The sequence below is a fragment of the Mobula birostris genome, chromosome 8, assembly GCF_030028105.1.
Source record: "Mobula birostris isolate sMobBir1 chromosome 8, sMobBir1.hap1, whole genome shotgun sequence".
Classification (NCBI taxonomy): domain Eukaryota; kingdom Metazoa; phylum Chordata; class Chondrichthyes; order Myliobatiformes; family Myliobatidae; genus Mobula; species Mobula birostris.
Genome location: NC_092377.1, coordinates 109,269,869 through 109,288,448, shown reverse-complemented (window position 1 = coordinate 109,288,448; position 18,580 = coordinate 109,269,869). Strand labels below are relative to the sequence as shown.

At 45.8% G+C, this 18,580-nt stretch overlaps 1 long non-coding RNA gene across 3 annotated transcripts in view; it reads right to left on the bottom strand.

The window, feature by feature from the left end:
- Positions 1-442: 442 nt before the first annotated feature.
- Positions 443-18,580, bottom strand: part of LOC140201591 (uncharacterized) — a 34,504-nt gene continuing 16,366 nt past the window's right edge. The window contains exons 1-4 of one of the 3 annotated variants that reach the window (XR_011886903.1): positions 17,883-17,968; positions 17,673-17,789; positions 3,002-3,079; positions 443-679 (exon numbers count right to left, since the gene is read on the bottom strand). This is a non-coding gene — a long non-coding RNA (uncharacterized lncRNA). Of the gene's footprint in view, positions 680-2,492; positions 3,080-17,672; positions 17,790-17,882; positions 17,969-18,580 lie in introns of those variants that run through there. The other 2 variants (XR_011886902.1, XR_011886901.1) reach the window with 2 other exon arrangements.

The following is an 18,580-nucleotide window of genomic DNA, read 5'->3' as shown; positions in this document are numbered from 1 at the left end:
GGCAACTGAAGCCTCCACAAAGCGGGTACAGGACCTGGAAAAGACTGCAAGTTTGCTTCGTTGGCCTTTCTGGTGACTAGAATCATTTGTGCAGAAGTCCATGGACTTGCCTACAGTGGAAATGACATCATTGATCCCAGCACTGGTACATCCTATTTAACCAGACATTGCCAATCTCCTCATGTGGGTCCTGTACTGACCTAGAACTCTATATCCTGTCTCCTCTCCTCAGCTACACAAAACAGAAGCTTCTTGTGAAGTTATGACAAGAAAAGAACTTAGGAACACAGCACTCAAGGGAAGGATTGCTGAACACCTTAAATGATGGAAGCAAGGATTAAATTAAACACTCCATATTTATTTTAAAGTAACAACAGAACTTCACATGAAACTGGTGTTAACTATTCCTTAATGCGCAACATAAAATTAAAACAATGGCAAATAAAAATGTAACATGGTAACAAAGCAATACTGAAGGTAAGATGTAGTGAACAGAGGATGTACAATAGTAACTGTTACACCCTTTAATTAGTATTACGCTCATTTGTGCTTCACAGTCAGGGTCTCTGAAGGAGGGTTCAATGTGGTGTCTGGCAGTCATCGAGATTTCAGATGCCCAGCCCGAACACAGTGACAATACAATATGTGGTATTATTCTCCCATCTCACAGTGCAGCTCCCTGAAAACAGTTAAAAGGTGCACAGTTAGGAATTGTTTCAACATTGCCACATGCTTGGGCAAACTACTTGACAGAGTGCATGTTATTTTTATTTATATATTGTTTAAGTACTCCACGTCACAGTCCCATGAATCAGCATTTGGACATTCTGATAGCAATTAAATTAATCCCACAGTTCATCCCCATGTTCTACTTCTGAAAGCAAGCAGTGTCAGCTCTACTTCCCCAGCCCACCAGCATGTGGCAAGTTCTGTTGGATGTATGAGGGTTGTTTTGTCTGGAACGTCAGAAGCTGAAAGGAAGTTTGTAAGGTTATGAGAGGCATAGATAGGGCAGACAGAGACTCCCCACACACCGCCCCCAGATGGAAATGTCAAAAGCTAGGGGGCATAAGTTTAGTGATATTCAAGTGACATTTTATTTACAGAGAGTGGTTTGTGCCGGGGAGGTGGTGGAAGCAGATACAATAACAATGTTTAAAAGGCGATTAGACAGACATTAACAGACAGGGAACGGAAGGGTATAGACCAGGGGCAGCCAGAAAGGTTTACTGCAGATTGGTATCATTATCTGTGCAGACATACACAACACGCTGGAGGAATTCAGCAGGTTGGGCAGCATCCGTGGAAACGAACAGTCAATGTTTTGGGCCGAGACCCTTCGGCAGGGGCCCTATAAAGAAGGTGGGGGGAGGGTGGGAAGGAGAAGGCTGGTAGGTTCCAGGTGAAAAACCAGTAAGGGGAAAGATAAAGGAGTTGGGAAGGGGAAGCAGGGAGGTGATAAGCAGGAAAGGTGAAGAAGGAATAGGGGAAAGCACAATAGAAGGAGGCAGAACCATGAGGGAGGTGATAGGCAGCTGGGGGAGGGGGCAGAGTGACATAGGGATAAGGGAAGGGAATTACCGGAAGTTGGAGAATTCTATGTTCATACCAAGGGGCTGGAGACTACCTAGACAGTATATGAGGTGTTGCTCCTCCAACCTGAGTTTAGCCTCATCATGGCAGTAGAGGAGACCATGTATGGACATATCTGAATGGGAGTGGGAATGTGAAGCAGAGTTGAAGTGGGTGGCAACCAGGAGATCCTATCTGTTATGGCGGACGGAGCGGAGGTGCTCGATGAAGCGGTCCCCCAATCTGCGTCGGGTTTCACCGATGTAGAGGAGGCCGCACTGGGAGCACCGGATGCAATGGATGACCCCAACAGACCCACAAGTGAAGTGTTGCCTCACCTGGAAGGACTGTTTGGGGCCCTGAATGGGGGTGAGAGAGAAGGTGTAGCACTTACGCTTGCAGGGATAAGTGCCGGGTGGGAGATCCGTGGGGAGGGACGTGTGGAGCAGGGAGTTGCAGAGGGACTGATCCCTGCGGTAAGCGGAGAGGGGTAGAGAAGGAAAGGTGTACTTAGTGGTGGGGTCCTGTTGAAGATGGCGGAAGTTGCAGAGGATAATGTGCTAGATCCGGAGGCTGGTGGGGTGGTAGGTGAGGACAAGGGGAAATCTGTTCCTGTTGTGGTGACGGGAGGATGTTGGGGCAAAGGGCCTGTTCCTGTACTGATGTTCTGAATTACTTTGCTTTTGGTTGGATAGCTATTTGTTTGAACACATTTGTTTCTGACTGTATGAATTAATTCTATTTGTCACTATTCTATAGCATTAGATTATACAGATGGCTTGCTGGATAGCAAAACGAATTGCATCCAGTATTTATTCTTGATTGCTATTACCTCTTCAAAGAATCCAATGAGAGTATTAAAGCAAGGCTTTCACCTTTAAATTCTAGTTGACTATTCAGTATTTTAGATGCTGATCACTTTTTACGATTGGTACATTTTATTTATTTTGAACTTAAGAGATGCATCACAGTAACAGGAACATCTGGCTCAATGACTCACGCCACCCAATTACACGCATGTGACCAATTAACCGACAAACCCATACGTCTTTGGAATGTGGAAGGAAACGGGAGAGCCTGGAGGAAACTCCCACGGTCACTAGGAGAACGTCCAAACTCCTTACAGGCGGTTGGCAGTTGGGGATTTGAACCTGGGTGGCTGGCATTGTTACGCTACCATGCCACCACTTTGGTACTTGCAGATAACTGACTTGACTGCATCACTTACAGAACATCATACCCAGTTCCCTGGGCTTAATTTACTTTGCCTATAAGAAAAGAACAAAGTATGAGGAGGCTCACAATCCTTCCCTTCATACACAGCTTAATGCTGAGATGATTCAAAGTTGCACAAAAAGAATCCTTTCTCGACAAGTCACAGTCATTCAGCAGCTAAGCAGAAATGCAATTGTCACAACATCAAACTTACCGTCGGTATTAGCATCCCAGTAGCAAGAATTAGCTGCGCTCAGACCAGCTCCATTCTTCTGCATTATCACAGTGGTCACTGCAGTCAAGTACAGTTCACTGGTCAGTATCCCACTGTTCAGGTACTTTCACACAAGTTTGACGGGGTAACAGTGATTCGCACAATGCTTCACAGTGACAGTGACCCAGGTTCACTTACCACTGCTGTTTGTAAGGATTTTCTACTTTCTCCCCGTGACCGTGTGGGTTTCCTCTGGGTGCTCTGGTTTTCTCCCATAGTCTAAAGACATACCGGTTGGTAGGTTAATTAGTCCTGTGATTAGGTGAGAGTTAAATGTGGGTTGTTGGGCAGCGTGGCTTGAAGGGCTGGAAGAGCCTATAATCTCAATAAATAAATAAACTTCCCGTTTCTATTGGCACAATGTGAACATCTTGTGTGGGCAAAACATGCTGTGTAGGAAGAGTGGAAAAGAACGATAGTGGATATTCCAGCTAATGAATTAAAACATCCAGGGGTATAACAGGAATTTGTCAATCTAGACTTCAATTGTGCTTATTTACATTGTAAACATTCATGCAGTAATTTCCTGTGAATAATCCATGTAGGATTTGACAATCTTCAACAAGAGTAAGAGACTACAGCTAATACAGATGTTCTACCACTGGGTTATTCTAGTAATGGCGAGTGCTGGCTCATGTTGATCTTTCACATGAACAAAAGTACACACCCATCCTGCCAATGGAGCTGTTACTGAACCTCTGCCTCCCAAACTCCTATTAACACTAACTCCTGGAATAGTCAAAAAGAAATACACCTTTTCCTCCCCACCAGCCCCCAAGAAAAATACAGTTGTTTAAGATAACTATTCTTTAGGAGCCCCCAGCCAATCATGATGTATAACCTTCAGATGGGTTACACAAGAGCAGTCAGCTCCATACAACAAAGTCCAATTTCACTTTCTCTTGTCCCAGAAATGTATCTGCACTCAAGTGGATAATTGCCTATTTACTACACATTATTTAACTCTTTTTCTTGCCAGTTGTTGTACTTGACATTTTACTCCAAAGATTGTTTTTTCAGTGAGACTGATATTGCACACCACAATAAACTTTAAGCTTATTTGTGTCCATTACTCCCCTCTGTCTCAGTTGACGTTAGCTAGACTACGTCTAGAGTTTCGCATGTACATGATTATATGCAGAATTAAAAGTGCGAGAACCTAACTGACTCGTTGGCAGCTTGACAAGTCGTGCTGTGAGAATAATGTATGAACAAAGAAGTGTTTGTTCCATGAGAAGCTTCTTTGTCTACCCTTATCTGTATGTGATAACAATGTATATCAGCAGCTTCAAACAGTATTCTGGGCTCACTTGGCTGCAGGTTTTGGTGAGCAGAGACTGTGTTGCCAACCGAGAATGCAAGCTTGCTAGTAAACAGTATGTACTTTTAAGTAAACTGTGTTTGACAGTTATTCCGTGTCTGAACCTAAAGGCCTCTGGTAGAGAGGCAGATCGGCACCTTAGCGCAGCGAGCAATATGTGGTAGACCCCTCGCCAAAATTGACCAAGTGGGGTGAATCAGATGAACCGGCCCACAGGGTGAGCTCTAAACTTGGTTCCTCTCTGCTCTCTGACGACCCTGTTTGTTCCCTCGTTTTGACGGGGAAAATCTACTGACGGGACCCAGAATGGAAAATCAAGACGGGCGGTTCGAGTCCCCCGGAATAGTTGAGAAGTTCGAGTCTTCTCGTAAGTGAAGACGCGTGGTCAAGTCCCTTGGAATACGATGGGTGCGCACTTAGACAAAGGAGGGAGGGGTGGAGAGTAGTCCGATACAGAAAGTAATAGACAAATATCCAGACAATGAAAAGAAACAGAGACAAATGTCGTTCCAATTGTCTAAACATTTGGGAAAAGACAACTGCAGGAGGTACATTTGACTTAACAGGGAACAGGGAATATGGAAAGGGAAGGCATGGAAAGAGTATGGTCATCTTATTAGCCTATGGTGACAAGAGGCAGAAATAAAAGACAGACATAAATTGTTGGGCCAATAACTCTAAGCGAAGAGGGATAGACGTCTGTGATAAAAGAGGCAATCCTAGGAGTTGGCAAGATTTGAGAGCGATTTGTGAAGAATGGGATAAGGGACAGAAACAGACAAAGGAGACGGGGAAAGAAATTGTATGAGAGACAAAACACACTGACCATGAAAGAACGAATAAAGGGAAAAGGGAAACGGAAAATAAAATTAATTCTGGGGTACACGGCCTCTACCCAGACATACCGACCGATTCCCCAAATGATACTGATGACGACTGGGAATGGGTAAGTGGCCATAAGACCCACAACTGCATTGGTGCCTGTTTCACCATGGTCAGGTTCCCCACCCCATATGGTTCTCACCCTGGTGCCCCAGTTGCCAATTCGACAGTCATTGCATCGCCACCGACTGATGAAGTTTCTCTAGAACAGTTGGGAAGCCCAATACCCGTTTCTGCCCGCACGCGGTCAGACTGGACCCGTCCTGGACTGGAGCTCTAACAAGCGCCATCAGTCTTACCGGGACCAATACAGAACCCCAAGGGTTCTGTAATTATTTAAGAACTGTCCTGACTATTTATTCCGCTAACTACCGAGATTTGTTCCCTCTGGCTATGGCCGCCCTGATTCCTACTGACCAGACACGATTCACCACTCGGCTCGGACATGGCAATTACAACCAGCTAATCGCGACTGTTCAAACAAAACTGCAGATGACTGAAAATATATTGGACCCCTGTCCCACATTCTGCCTCCCTCCATAGATGTAACTAAGGTCTTAGAGTGTAAACCCAGGAAAGGTGAGACCCCTGATGATTTCCTAAAACATCTTAATGCTATTTATTCTGCACGATCAGGAGATCCGCCGTACACAGCAGGGAACTGGTCCCCACAGTACTGTGCTCTGCTCCTCCAAGCCCTGCCCAGCAAGGTGGCCGACGAGGTTAAAGTCAACAATATGAACGGGTCAGAATCCACTCAAGCTTCAGAAAGCCATTTAAAATAAGTTAGTAGTTCACAAAGACAAAGTATTTCTAGGAAAGTTGTAAATCAGATAAAGACATTCATTATTTATCATTGTAGCTGTATTAACAATCTGTGCCCTTGTCAGAAAGTAGTGTCTAGTTCAGTCTTTCAAAGCAAACCACAGAGGCTGTCACAAGGTGGGCATTGGTGGCAGACCCAAATGCAAGACACAGACTCTGAAGTACTAGGAACAGGACTCCCTGTGTCAAGAAAGCAAGGGAAGTGGGGAAGAAAGGACACTGGACATAGACACAGGCCTTGGATGAGACTAGGATGCAGGGCCTGGGCTAGGAGATGGACAAGAAACATGGAACTCGGACAAGGAACTAGGAACAAGGAGCCTGGACTAGGGACACAGGACTCCGGAACTAGAGCCTGGACAAGGACCCGGAACCTGGGTCTTGACTCAGAACCAGAATCCAGGTTTAGGCTAGGACAAGATGTGGCTACAAGTCATGGCATGGCTACAGGACTGGACGCAAGACTCCTGGACAGGACGAGGGAACTCCAGCACTAGGCTGGATGAGGCACATGGACAGGATGAGAACACAAACCCTTGACTTATCTTGGGAGACAGGAACCTCAGAGCCTTGGGTTTGGAACTCAGGAACCTTGGAGCCTTGGGCTTGGAACTCAGGAACATGGAACACAGAGCCAGGACCCTCCTTGGGAGCAGGATGTAGGGCCAGGACTCGTACACAGCACACAGAGCCAGGACCCCTTCCTTGGGAACAGGACCAAGGGCCAGGGTTCTTTCTATACACAGTACACTGAACACAAAGAGACAGTTCTCCACTCAGGGTAGCAGCAAACAGCCAGATCTACCCAGCAGAGGCGAGGACACAAAGAGACAGTTCCCAACACAAGGTAGCAGCAAATGGCCAGACTTACCTAGCGAAGGCAAGGACACAGAGACAGTTCCCAACTCAAGGTAGCAGCAAACAGCTAGATCTACCAAGTGAAGGCAAGGACACAAAGAGACAATTCCAAACAACAACAGACTATTCCTTATCTTGACACCACAAGGCCCCAGTCTTGCTCTGGCAGTTAAACCTAACAACATTGCAGGTGAGGCTTCAGAAGGAAGGGGAAGGGAAGAGAACAGAACAGTCCAGCAAACAATCCCTCGTTTGCAGAGGTATTTATGTGCCAGACCGAAATGAGAATCAGGTGCCTCAATTAAAGCACCCAACAGAAGGGAGAAAACAGGAAAACTCAGAACAAGGATCGATGGACCGGACTGTGAACCGGAATGCGGACTTCACGGACCGGACCATGACAGTGGCCATCTTAAGGGAGAAAAAGTTCATTTAAATTTTCAGTGGGTGGCGAGAGCAATCTTCTATATTTTAATATTTGTTTTCTTTCTGTGTGAGGAAATGTTAATTTTTGATTTTGTCCAATTCTGAACAATGTAAGGACATACATATAGTTATTTTAAAAAAAACTAGGGTCAGAAAAAAAGATTATTTGTGTAAGGGGTATCTTCTTTTATACCACGAGGGAGGGGAGTTGACTGCTGAAGACACCTCGGTGAGAGAGGTTGCGGCGACTGGACCCTGAGGCCATGGAAGACATGTGTGTGTGGATTATAGGACGCTGAACAGGCGCACTGTCATTGACCAGAATACGGCCCTGAGGGCTGTTTGTGTGGTGCAACGTGGTTTAATGTGCTGGATCTGAGGAGTGGATGTTGCCAGTTCCTGATGAGTGAAGCCGACAAGGAGAAGACAGCCGTCATAGTCATAGTTATAGTCATAGTCATACTTTATTAATCCCGGGGGAAATTGGTTTTCGTTACAGTTGCTCCATAAATAATAACTAGTAATAGAACCATAAATAGTTAGATAGTAATATGTAAATTATGCCAGTAAATTATGAAATAAGTCCAGGACCAGCCTATTGGCTCAGGATGTCTGACCCTCCAAGGGAGGAGTTGTAAAGTTTGATGGCCACAGACAAGAATGACTTCCTATGACGCTCAGTGCTGCATCTCGGTGGAATGAGCCTCTGGCTGAATGTACTCCTGTGCCCACCCAGTACATTATGTAGTGGATGGGAGACATTGTCCAAGATGGCATGCAACTTAGACAGCATCCTCTTTTCAGACACCACCATGAGAGAGTCCAGTTCCATCCCCACAACATCACTGGCCTTACAAATGAGTTTGTTGATTCTGTTGGTGTCTGCCACCCTCAGCCTGCTGCCCCAGCACACAACAGCAAACATGATCGCACTGGCCACCACAGACTCGTAGAACATCCTCAGCATCGTCCGGCAGATGTTAAAGGATCTCAGTCTCCTCAGGAAATAGAGACGGCTCTGGCCCTTCTTGTAGACAGCCTCAGTGTTCTTAGACCAGTCCAGTTTATTGTCAATTCGTATCCCTAGGTATTTGTAATCCTCCACCATGTCCACACTGACCCCCTGGATGAAAACAGGGGTCACCAGTACCTTAGCTCTCCTCAGGTCTGCCACCAGCTCCTTAGTCTTTTTCACATTAAGCTGCAGATAATTCTGCTCACACCATGTGACAAAGTTTCCTACTGTAGCCCTGTACTCAGCCTCATCTCCCTTGCTGATGCATCCAACTATGGCAGAGTCATCTGAAAACTTCTGAAGATGACAAGACTCTGTGCAGTAGTTGAAGTCTGAGGTGTAAAGGGTGAAGAGAAAGGGAGACAAGACAGTCCTCTGTGGAGCCCCAGTGCTGCTGATCACTCTGTCGGACACACAGTGTTGCCAGCACATGTACTGTGGTCTGCCAGGTAATCAAGAATCCATGATACCAGGGAAGCATCCACCTGCATCACTGTCAGCTTCTCCCCCAGCAGAGCAGGGCGGATGGTGTTGAACGCACTGGAGAAGTCAAAAAACATGACCCTCACAGTGCTCGCTGGCTTGTTCAGGTGGGCGTAGACACGGTTCAGCAGGAAGACGATGGCATCCTCAACTCCTAGTCGGGGCTGGTAGGTGAACTGGAGGGGATCTAAGTGTGGCCTGACCATAGGCCGGAGCAGCTCCAGAACAAGTCTCTCCAGGGTCTTCATGATGTGGGAGGTCAATGCCACCGGTCTGTAGTCATTGAGGCCACTAGGGCGCGGCGTCTTCGGCACAGGGACAAGGCAGGACGTCTTCCACAATACAGGAACCCTCCGGAGCCTCAGGCTCAGGTTGAATACATGGCGAAGTACTCCACATAGCTGAGGGGCACAGGCTTTGAGCACCCTGGTACTGCAGCCTTGCTTGGGTTGAGACGTTTCAGCTGTCCTCTCACCTGTAGAGCTGTGAAGCCCACCGTGGTGGTTTCATGTGGGGAAGTGGTATAGTCATGAGAGCAGGGTGGGGGACTGTGAGGAGGGGTAGGAGGGGAGAGTGAAATATGTGTTGGTTGGGGGCCGACAACAGATGGCTCATGTGGGGGATGGGCAGGGGCCACACTGTCAAATCTGTTAACGAACAGGTTAAGTTCATTGGCCCTGTCCACACTGCCTTCTGCTCCTCTATTGCTAGTTTGCCGGAACCCAATGATGGTCCTCATAGGACCCCTGGGATTCTTCCGGTCTGAAAAGATGCCACAGGGCATATCCGGAGCCCCTGCAACCTTCCCGCGGGGCATGGGGAAGACCATGGTGGATGTGGAGGTGTTTGGAGTTTTGGTGTATTTGGATGATCTCCTAGCATTGAGATTTGCCTTGGAAGACTATGAAGCGAGGCAAGTGAGGGATCCCGGGTGACTAGGGATTAATGAAGTAAAACTTTCTTTGGACGAGTGCCAGGTCTGGAAACGGACGCAGCTCCTGAGTGAGGGGATTTGCACTGCTGAACTGAATGCTCAGGCTGGAGACTGAGTGCTGCAATTGGAGTCCTCGCCCGTTAAAGTGGAGACAGGGAAATGGAATTCCCAGCTGAAACTACGGTCATTTACTGATGAATTAATCAAGAGAGATGAAACAATGACCAAGCTTCGAAAGGATCAGCAGAAAGTCAAGAAATCGATCCAGAACAGACTAGAAGAAGCTGGTGGTGTAATTGTGTCCCAGATGGAGATAGACACGAAGCGAGAGTCAGAGAAGAAGCTGACGTCTTGATTGCAGGAGGCTGAAGAGGCAGCCCAGGCAAAGTGCTTCAGTTTGGAGAAAATCAAACAGCAGCTACCAATCGAGGAAATTGGGAAGAATACAAATTCGATGGATGATGAGATGGAGGTGTGGTACATGCTGCCTTTTGCTAACTTCCCCTTGTTGGATGAAGAGACTTTTGACCCTTCTCCCATTGAGTCAGGGGTAGTGAGGGGGGCTATCTGTGGGCAGCCTGGGTTACAGCAAGACCTGGAAGAAAAAGAAGCAGGGCCCTGGACACGGGACAGGGGGCTCCGAGTTGCAGTGGGGGCATGAGTGAGAGAATAAGAGAGGAATTGGCAAGCAGACCCCAGGTGTCCCCAGTAGTGTCCAAACCTGAAGGGTTTAGGTGAGGGGGTACGGAGGTCTTGGAGGATTAGGAAACTCCCAGATAGGTTGGCCTATGTAGTGCCCATGGAACAGGGCATAAGGTCTACTGTTTGGGGAGCAATATCACTGTTTGTACCTGGATTGGGTTTTTGTGTCTGCAGGAAGGGTTGGCGAGTTATTTAGAAGTCATGAGGACATGACTAAATTTGGTGGGGGGAGAGTGTAAGGTGTTTCTTCTTTTATGTTACTGCTAAAGTGAATAAAATGGCTTCTTTGTTATGTTAAAAATAAAATGGCTTCTCTGTGATGTTAACTGCTGAGACAGTAGTTCTCTCTCTAGCAGCTTGTTTGGGTTATATTACTGATAAGAGAATTGTATTCATTTGCTAACCAATTGGGATAGATGTTATTCTTTCTTGTGTGTCTGTAAGCTATTGTTTTCGGGGGCTTTGGGTGAGAAGGTGCGATAGGGACAGAGAGAGGAGACACGATGCTGTAAGCTGGCTGATGGGACAGACCTCGAGCGGAAGTCCGAGGCCCAGGATCTTTGGCGAGGAGAGAAGACAAGGACAGACTTGTGTGGAGTGTCTCGTCGACCACTGTGGTTGGTTCCAGACGGCGGGTCGAGGAGGTCGGAGGGGATCGAATGGTGGAAAGAGGACTCCGTTAATTGAGCTCCAACTGTGTGCACGAAGTGGTTGAGCTTCGATAAGTTTGGTGCCTTTTACTTTCCTTTTATATTTTATGTCGATTAATTACATTCTTCCAGTAAGATCTATAAAGTGTAATCATTTAATCGCACATGGTGTATTGTCTGTTATTTGGGCGTGGTGGGGTACATCACACAGCATCCACACAAACTTGATTACCCAGTTTGGCGGGGCCGAAGGCTGCTCCCCCTAGATGGAAGCGAGTTGTGCGAGCCTGAGGCTTACCGGGGGGCTACATTTGTTTTTAAAAGGTTTCGTGATCATGTAGCACCAATGTAGTACAGATCTTAATAGACCAGAAGGTACCAGATTCAGCCCTTGACCTGTGCTAATTAACCCCCATTGTTAATACACCACACTGACTCAGATGCGTAAATTCCTGGGTCTTGTCAACTTTCGCTGCAGTAGAAATGAGGTCCCTCTCCTACAGAACCCCCTTCTTCATTTTCCCCTGTTCTACTGTGGTGCACATTTTGTTGAAAGAAATTACTCCCAGATTCGGGGTACCAGAGCAAGTTGTATCTGACAATGGCCCTCATTTTGTGGGTGAGATTAATACCCAACTATGCCAGGCTCTGGGTATTAAACATTGCCCCCACAGACCGCAAGCTGCCGGCCTGATTAAAAGGGTTAGATTAGATTAGATTCAACTTTATTGTCATTGTGCTGAGTACAGATACAAGGTCAATGAAATGCAGTTAGCATCTAACCAGAAATGCAAAGAATAGTGTTATTTACAAAATAACTGCGAATAAAAAGTAAGTGCTACAACACACAAATATAGAAGTACTGAGACAGTTCAATATAGGTGCAATACTGCTTAGTGCTGTGATGTGAGGTTCAGCAGGGTCACAGCCTCAGGGAAGAAGCTCTTCCTGTGCCTGCTGGTGCGGGAGCGGAGGCTCCTGTAGCACCTACCAGATGAGAGGAGAGTAAAAAGTCCATGGTTAGGGTGAGATGCATCCCTGATAATGCTTTTCGCCCTGCCCAGGCAGCGTTTATGGCAGATGTTCTCAATGAATGGATTGCTGAAAAACAAATTGGCTGAACTAGGACAAGAAAGCGGTCAAAATTGGCTCACAATGCTACCAATAGTCTTGTTTCAGATGAGAACTCATTATCAGACCAAACATGGTCAGTCGACGGCTGAAATAGTACATGGCAGACTGTTAAGAGCCCCTGGAAGGCTGCCTTGCCAACCCCAAAATTACCTGAGATGGACCTGAATCAAACATTGAATGAAATTATAGGATATATCCTGGCACTAACCAAATCTCTCCAGGTCTTGCATTCGCAGGTGAAGAAGGCCTGTCAGGAAGGAGAGGAACTGGAAAATGAACATCGAGTTCGCCCAGGTGACTATGTTCTCGTAAAGAACCATCTTAGAAAGAAGCTGGAGCCTCACAGGAAAGGATTCAACCAAGTGTTACTGACCACTCCAACGGCACTCAAACTACAAGGACTTCCAAAATCGACATATCTAGGACACGTCAAACGTGTGCATTCATGACTAAGCTATTACTAGTAATCTTAAGCACTTGTATTGTAGTAACCAAGCCAAACACCTTCCTGTCACTTTGCTATAGTTATGCTGGGAAAACTAACTCATCTGCCTGCTGGGTGTGTGCAGTGATTCCTTACCATGGGAAGATAGATGGTTGGTACACTTGTCCCCCTGGAAAAAGACATCATGGCCCTCCACCACTGTCAGATCTGACCAACCAGTGAATACTATCTGCTACTGTAATTTCAAAGGTAAGGGGACTTACTTTCCAGGCACTTGTCCCATTTCTGCAACGGCCAAACCACTGCGCCCCCTGAATGGAACTCAATGGGTTTGTGGGGAAAGGGCGTACTTGTGGCTCCCAGGAGAGACAGCTAGCTGATGGGATACCCAACAAGAGAGCAGAAATTGGATGGGATACTGCTTCCTGGCTTACCTTGTACCCCACATGTGAATGCTGAAAACCCTGGACCAGCACCCTTCCCTCCTTCAGCAAAAGCAAGGAATCTCACAACCAGAGTGCTTCTGGATGATAGCTTTCCCCTTCTACGGGGTGGCCTGCAATTCAAGGGAAATCATCAACCTGGCCGCAGTTTTGGAGGAAATGGGCAATAGCACCAATAAGGCCATGGATGGCGTACAGGATCAGGTGAGGGCCATCACCGCTGAAATGATTGTGCTACGACAGACGGCTTTACACAACCGAATGGCCCTCGATTTTGTTCTGGCTGAAAAAGGAGATGCATGTGCTGTTATAGGACAAGAGTGCTGCACCAACATCCCAGATGAATCAGAGAACATTGCCTATTTCTCTGTTCACACTCAAAAGGAGTAAATAAAATCCGGAAAATCGGGGCTGACCTACATGGCTTTAGCTCAAAAGGAGGATTGTGGTCTTTCAGTGGCACCTTTGCAGGGTGGAGCGGTATACTGCTACATTATGCTATCATCATCACAGGAGTACTCATACTTATTGCACTTTTCCAATGTTTATGGCCCCTTGTCAGCCGGTGCTTTTGCCCTGCACCCACAAGGATATTCATACAAAGAGTCCCCCTAGAAGGAAGGGGACCCCAGAGAGACCGAGGTGCAAATGATGAGAATGGAGACTCTGATGATGCGGAAAGCCCTTTGGCTTATCCCAAGGGTTACTATTCACCTTTCTTACATGAATATGAAAATTAAGATGTACAACAACCCTGACATTGATAATCTTAGTTGTCATGGAATGACAAGAGGAGGGAATGAGGAATTATATGCAGAATTAAAAGGGCTAAAACCTAACTGACTTATTGGCAGCTTGATATGTCATGCTGTGGGGATAATGTATGAACAAAAAAGTGTTTGTTCCATGAGAAGCTTTTTGGTCTACCCCCATCTGTATGTGATAACAATGTATATCAGCAGCTCCAAACAGTATTCTGGGCTCACTTGGCTGCAGATTTTCTCAAACTTGGTGAGCAGAGTGTTGCCAACTGAGAATGCAAACTTGCTAATAAACAGTATGTACTTTTGAGTAGAATCTGTTTGACAGTTATTCCCTGTGTCTGAACCCAAAGGCCTCTGGTAGAGAGGCAGATCGACAGTAGTATTACATTCCTTACTTAAGGTTCTTGATGGAGAAATCAGAGAATGGTTGCTCATGTGGGAGAGTCTGGAAGTGGAGGTCACTGTTGAAAAATAGGGAGTTCTGTATTAATAAGAGTTGAGGCAATATTTCTTCTGGGATAACTCTTTGAATAAACAAGAAGTAGACAGATTCTGGATTAGGTGATATCATAGAAAACGAGGAGGTGATGGAAGACATGAGTTACATAAAGGTAGATAAACCTCCATAGTCTGACCAAGTACATTGGGGGAACCAAGGAAAGAAATTGCTGGGGCTCACAGATCTCCCTCCTGGTAGTTAATTGTGTGATCGTGACCAGTGCTCGAACACCAGCTTCCTCACCACCATTAACGGGCCCAAACAGTCCTTCCCAGTGAGGAGACACTTCACCCGTGTATTTGTATCTGGTGCTTCTGGTGGAACCTCTGCTACATCGGTGAGACCCAACATAGATTGGGGGAATACCGTGTGGAACACCTTCACTTTGTCTGCCACAAAAGGCAGGATCGCTTGGTGGTCTTTCATTTCAATTCAACCTCCCATTCCCATTCTGACATATCTGTCCATGGCTTTCTCTATGGCCATAATGAGTCCAAATTCAGGTTGTAGCAGAAACACCTCATAATCTGTCTGGGTAGCTTCCAATCTGATGACAAGGACATCAATTTCTGTAACTTCCAGTAATTTCTCCATGCTCCCTCCTCTCTTATTCTATTCCCCATTAAGGTTATCCTCTCACCTCTTCTCTTCTCCTCACTTGCCTGCCCAGCATCTCTCTCTGGTGCCTTTCTTTCCCTTTCTTCCATGATCCAGTGTCCTCTTCTAGGTTTCTTCTTCGGTCCTTTACCTCTTCCACTTATCAACTCCCCCCCTCCCACCCACTCTCTCACCTTCCCCCTCATCCAGTTTCACCTATCACTTGCTAGCTTGTACTTCTTCCAACCCCCACCACTTTCTTCTGGCTTCTGCCTTTGTTTTTCCAGTCCTGACAGAAACACAGAAACATAGAAAATAGGTGCAGGAGTAGGCCATTCGGCCCTTTGAGCCTGCACCGCCATTCAGTATGATCATGGCTGATCATCCAACTCAGAACCCTGTACCAGCCCTTCCTCCATACCCCCTGATCCCTTTAGCCACAAGGGCCATATCTAACTCCCTCTTAAATATAGCCAATGAACTGGCCTCAACTGTTTCCTGTGGCAGAGAATTCCACAGATTCACCACTCTCTGTGTGAAGAAGTTTTTCCTAATCTCAGTCCTAAAAGGCTTCCCCTTTATCCTCGAACTGTGACCCCTCGTTGATGAAGGATCTCGGCCCAAAATGCTGATTATTCACTCCCCTTCATAGATGCCCCTGACTTGCTGAGTTTCTCCAGCACCCTTTTAGTGTGTGGCTGAAGCTTTCCAGCACCTGCCGAATCTCTCGTATTTATAATTTGTGCTTGGAAGGTTATGTCTCGTGAATTTATAGAGTTATTTGAAAAGGTGAGAAAAATTGTCTACATGGACTTCAGCAAAGCTTTTACCAGGGATTTGCATCGTAGACATGTCCAAAAGGTGAGAGCACATGTGATCCAGGTCAGCCAGCCAATTGGAAAAAAAATTGGCTTCAAAGGAGTCAGAGGGACGTAGAAGAGACTTGCTTTTCAGATTGGAGGCAAATAATTAGTTGTGTACCACAGGTATCCATGCTAGATAATGATGATTTGGATGGGAATGTGGTTGGTTAGTAATTTGTGGATGGCACCAAAATGGTGGTTTGGTGGGCAACAAAGGACATTGTCAAAGGTTACAAGAAGATCTAGATCAGCTGGGAAAATGGGCAAAGGAACAGCAGATGGAATTCATCTCAGACAATTGTGAGTGATGCATTTTGGCAAGCTAGTAAAGACAGGGTCTTGGGGAGTGTTGTAGAACACAGAGAAAGTTCCCAGAAATTGATGAAGACATAGAACAAGATAGGACAAAATCAGCATGGTTTCCTTAAGGGAAAATCTTGCCTGATGATCCTGTTGGAATTCTTTGAGGAGATTAGAAGTGGGATACAGGGATGCAGTGTATGTTGTATAGTTGGACTTTCAGAAGGTCTTTGACAAGGTGCCACACATGAGGCTGCTTGCTAAGTTAAGAAACTATGCTGTTACAGGAAAGTTACTAACATGGTTGGAGCCTTGGCTCATTGGTAGGGGGTGGCGAGTGGGAATAAAAGGACCCTTTTCTGGTTGGCTGCCAGTGACTAGTGGTGTTCTGCAGGGGTCGGTGTTGGGACCACTTCTTTTTATGCTGTATATCAATGATTTAGATGATGGACTAGATGGCTTTGTTGCCAAGTTTGCTGATGATATGAAGATTGGTGGAGGGGCAGGTAGTGTTGAAGAAACAGGTAAGCTGCAGAAGAACTTAAACAGATCAGGAGAATGGGCAAGAGAGTGGAAAATGAAGTACAATGTTAGAAACTGCATGGTGATGCACTTTCATAGTAGCAATAAATGTGCAGGCTATTTTCTGAACAGTGAGAAAATCCAAAAATCTGAGATGCAAAGAGATTTGGGAATCCTTATGGAGAAAGGCTCAGACAGAGTAGCATGGTGAACTTGTGGAATTTGTTACCACTTGCAGATGTGGAGGCCAGGTTGTTGTGTGTATTTAACGCCAAGATTGATTGCTTCTTGATTGGACACAGCATCAAAGGTTACGAGGAGAAAGTTGGAGAGCGGGGTTGAGGAGGAGAGAAAGGATCAGCCTTAACTGAATGGTGGAGCAGACTCTGGGCCAAATGGCCTAATTCTGCTCCTATATCTTATGGTCTTATACAACAACATGCTTCTCCTCATCGGACAGGCATTGAGAACAAGAACTGGGACATCCTGTTACAACAGTATAGGACACTGGTAGACTGCACAATGGAAGCATGTGATTGAGTTAGAAAGGGTGCAGAAAAGATTCACAAGGATGTTGCTGGGATTGGAAAGCTTGAATAATGTGTAAAAGATTCACAAGGATGTTGCTGGGATTGGAAAGCTTGAATAATGTGTAAAAGATTCACAAGGATGTTGCTGAGATTGGAAAGCTTGAATATTGTAAAGAGCCTGTGATCATTTCCTTGAATTGAAGGAGAAAGGACAAGTTTTTCCCAAGAAGGTGGTGAGTCAATGAAATGAGCTGTCAGAAGAATCTGTAGAGATGGATACAATTTAAGTAAGATATGGATGGGAAGGCTTAAGGGAATAGCAGCGAAACGCAGTCTGCACAGGATGGCATTCTACGGGGCCACAGTGTGTCACATAATTCATGTTTCGTCTTGGTCAACAATCTGCTGCAACACTTACAAATGTACTTGAAGGGTTTGCCCAGTCTGCTGAGTTGACGTAGACTGAGTTCCATCACACTGTTTGTCCAGTGGTTAACTCTGCTTGCCCGATACCCATTTTCACCAATTACAGTCTCTAATGATCAGAAACAGTAAAGCATTTATTAATTTCAACAGCTGATTACCTCCAGTCAATTTCAATGCACCCGAATCACATTTAATGTCTTACCTCTGTAATGATGCCTGTTACTTCATCACCAATAAATGCAGTCTGAAAAAGGAAAAGCATTTATGGGTGTCTTTGAAAACTTTTCCATGTGGATTTGCATTCACATGCATCCACACTTTAAAATTTGTGAGGATGCCTGGCACCAGACTGCAGACTTCTAATCATTTAAACATTATGTGAAAACTCAAAATGGTCCACAACATGTACTTATGAAGCAATCACAGAATGCAGAGGAACTGAGCAGATCAGGCAGCATCTATGGAAATGAATAAACAGCGGACGTTTCAAGCCAGGACCCTTTTTCAGGACTGGAAAGAAGGGGAAATGCCAGAATAACAAGGTGGTGGTGGGGGGTGGGTGGGGAGAGAGGGAAAAGAGGAATAACTGGAGGATGAGAGGTGAACCCAAGTGTGTCTGAAAGGTAAAAGTCAGGGGATGAAGAAATCTGATAGGACAGAAGAATGGAGCATAGAAGTAAGAGGGAGGGGGAGGTGATAGGTAGGGGAGAAGGGGTAGGAGGGAGGGAACTTATTTACTGGAAGGATAAATCAATGTTTGTGGTATCAGGTAGAAGTCCACGGATTGACATGAATGGGAAAGAGAATTGAAATACAATGTTGGAAACTGTATGAAATACAATTTTGGAAGGTGTATGGTCATGCACTTTGGTGGCAGAAATAAAAGGGCAGACTATTATT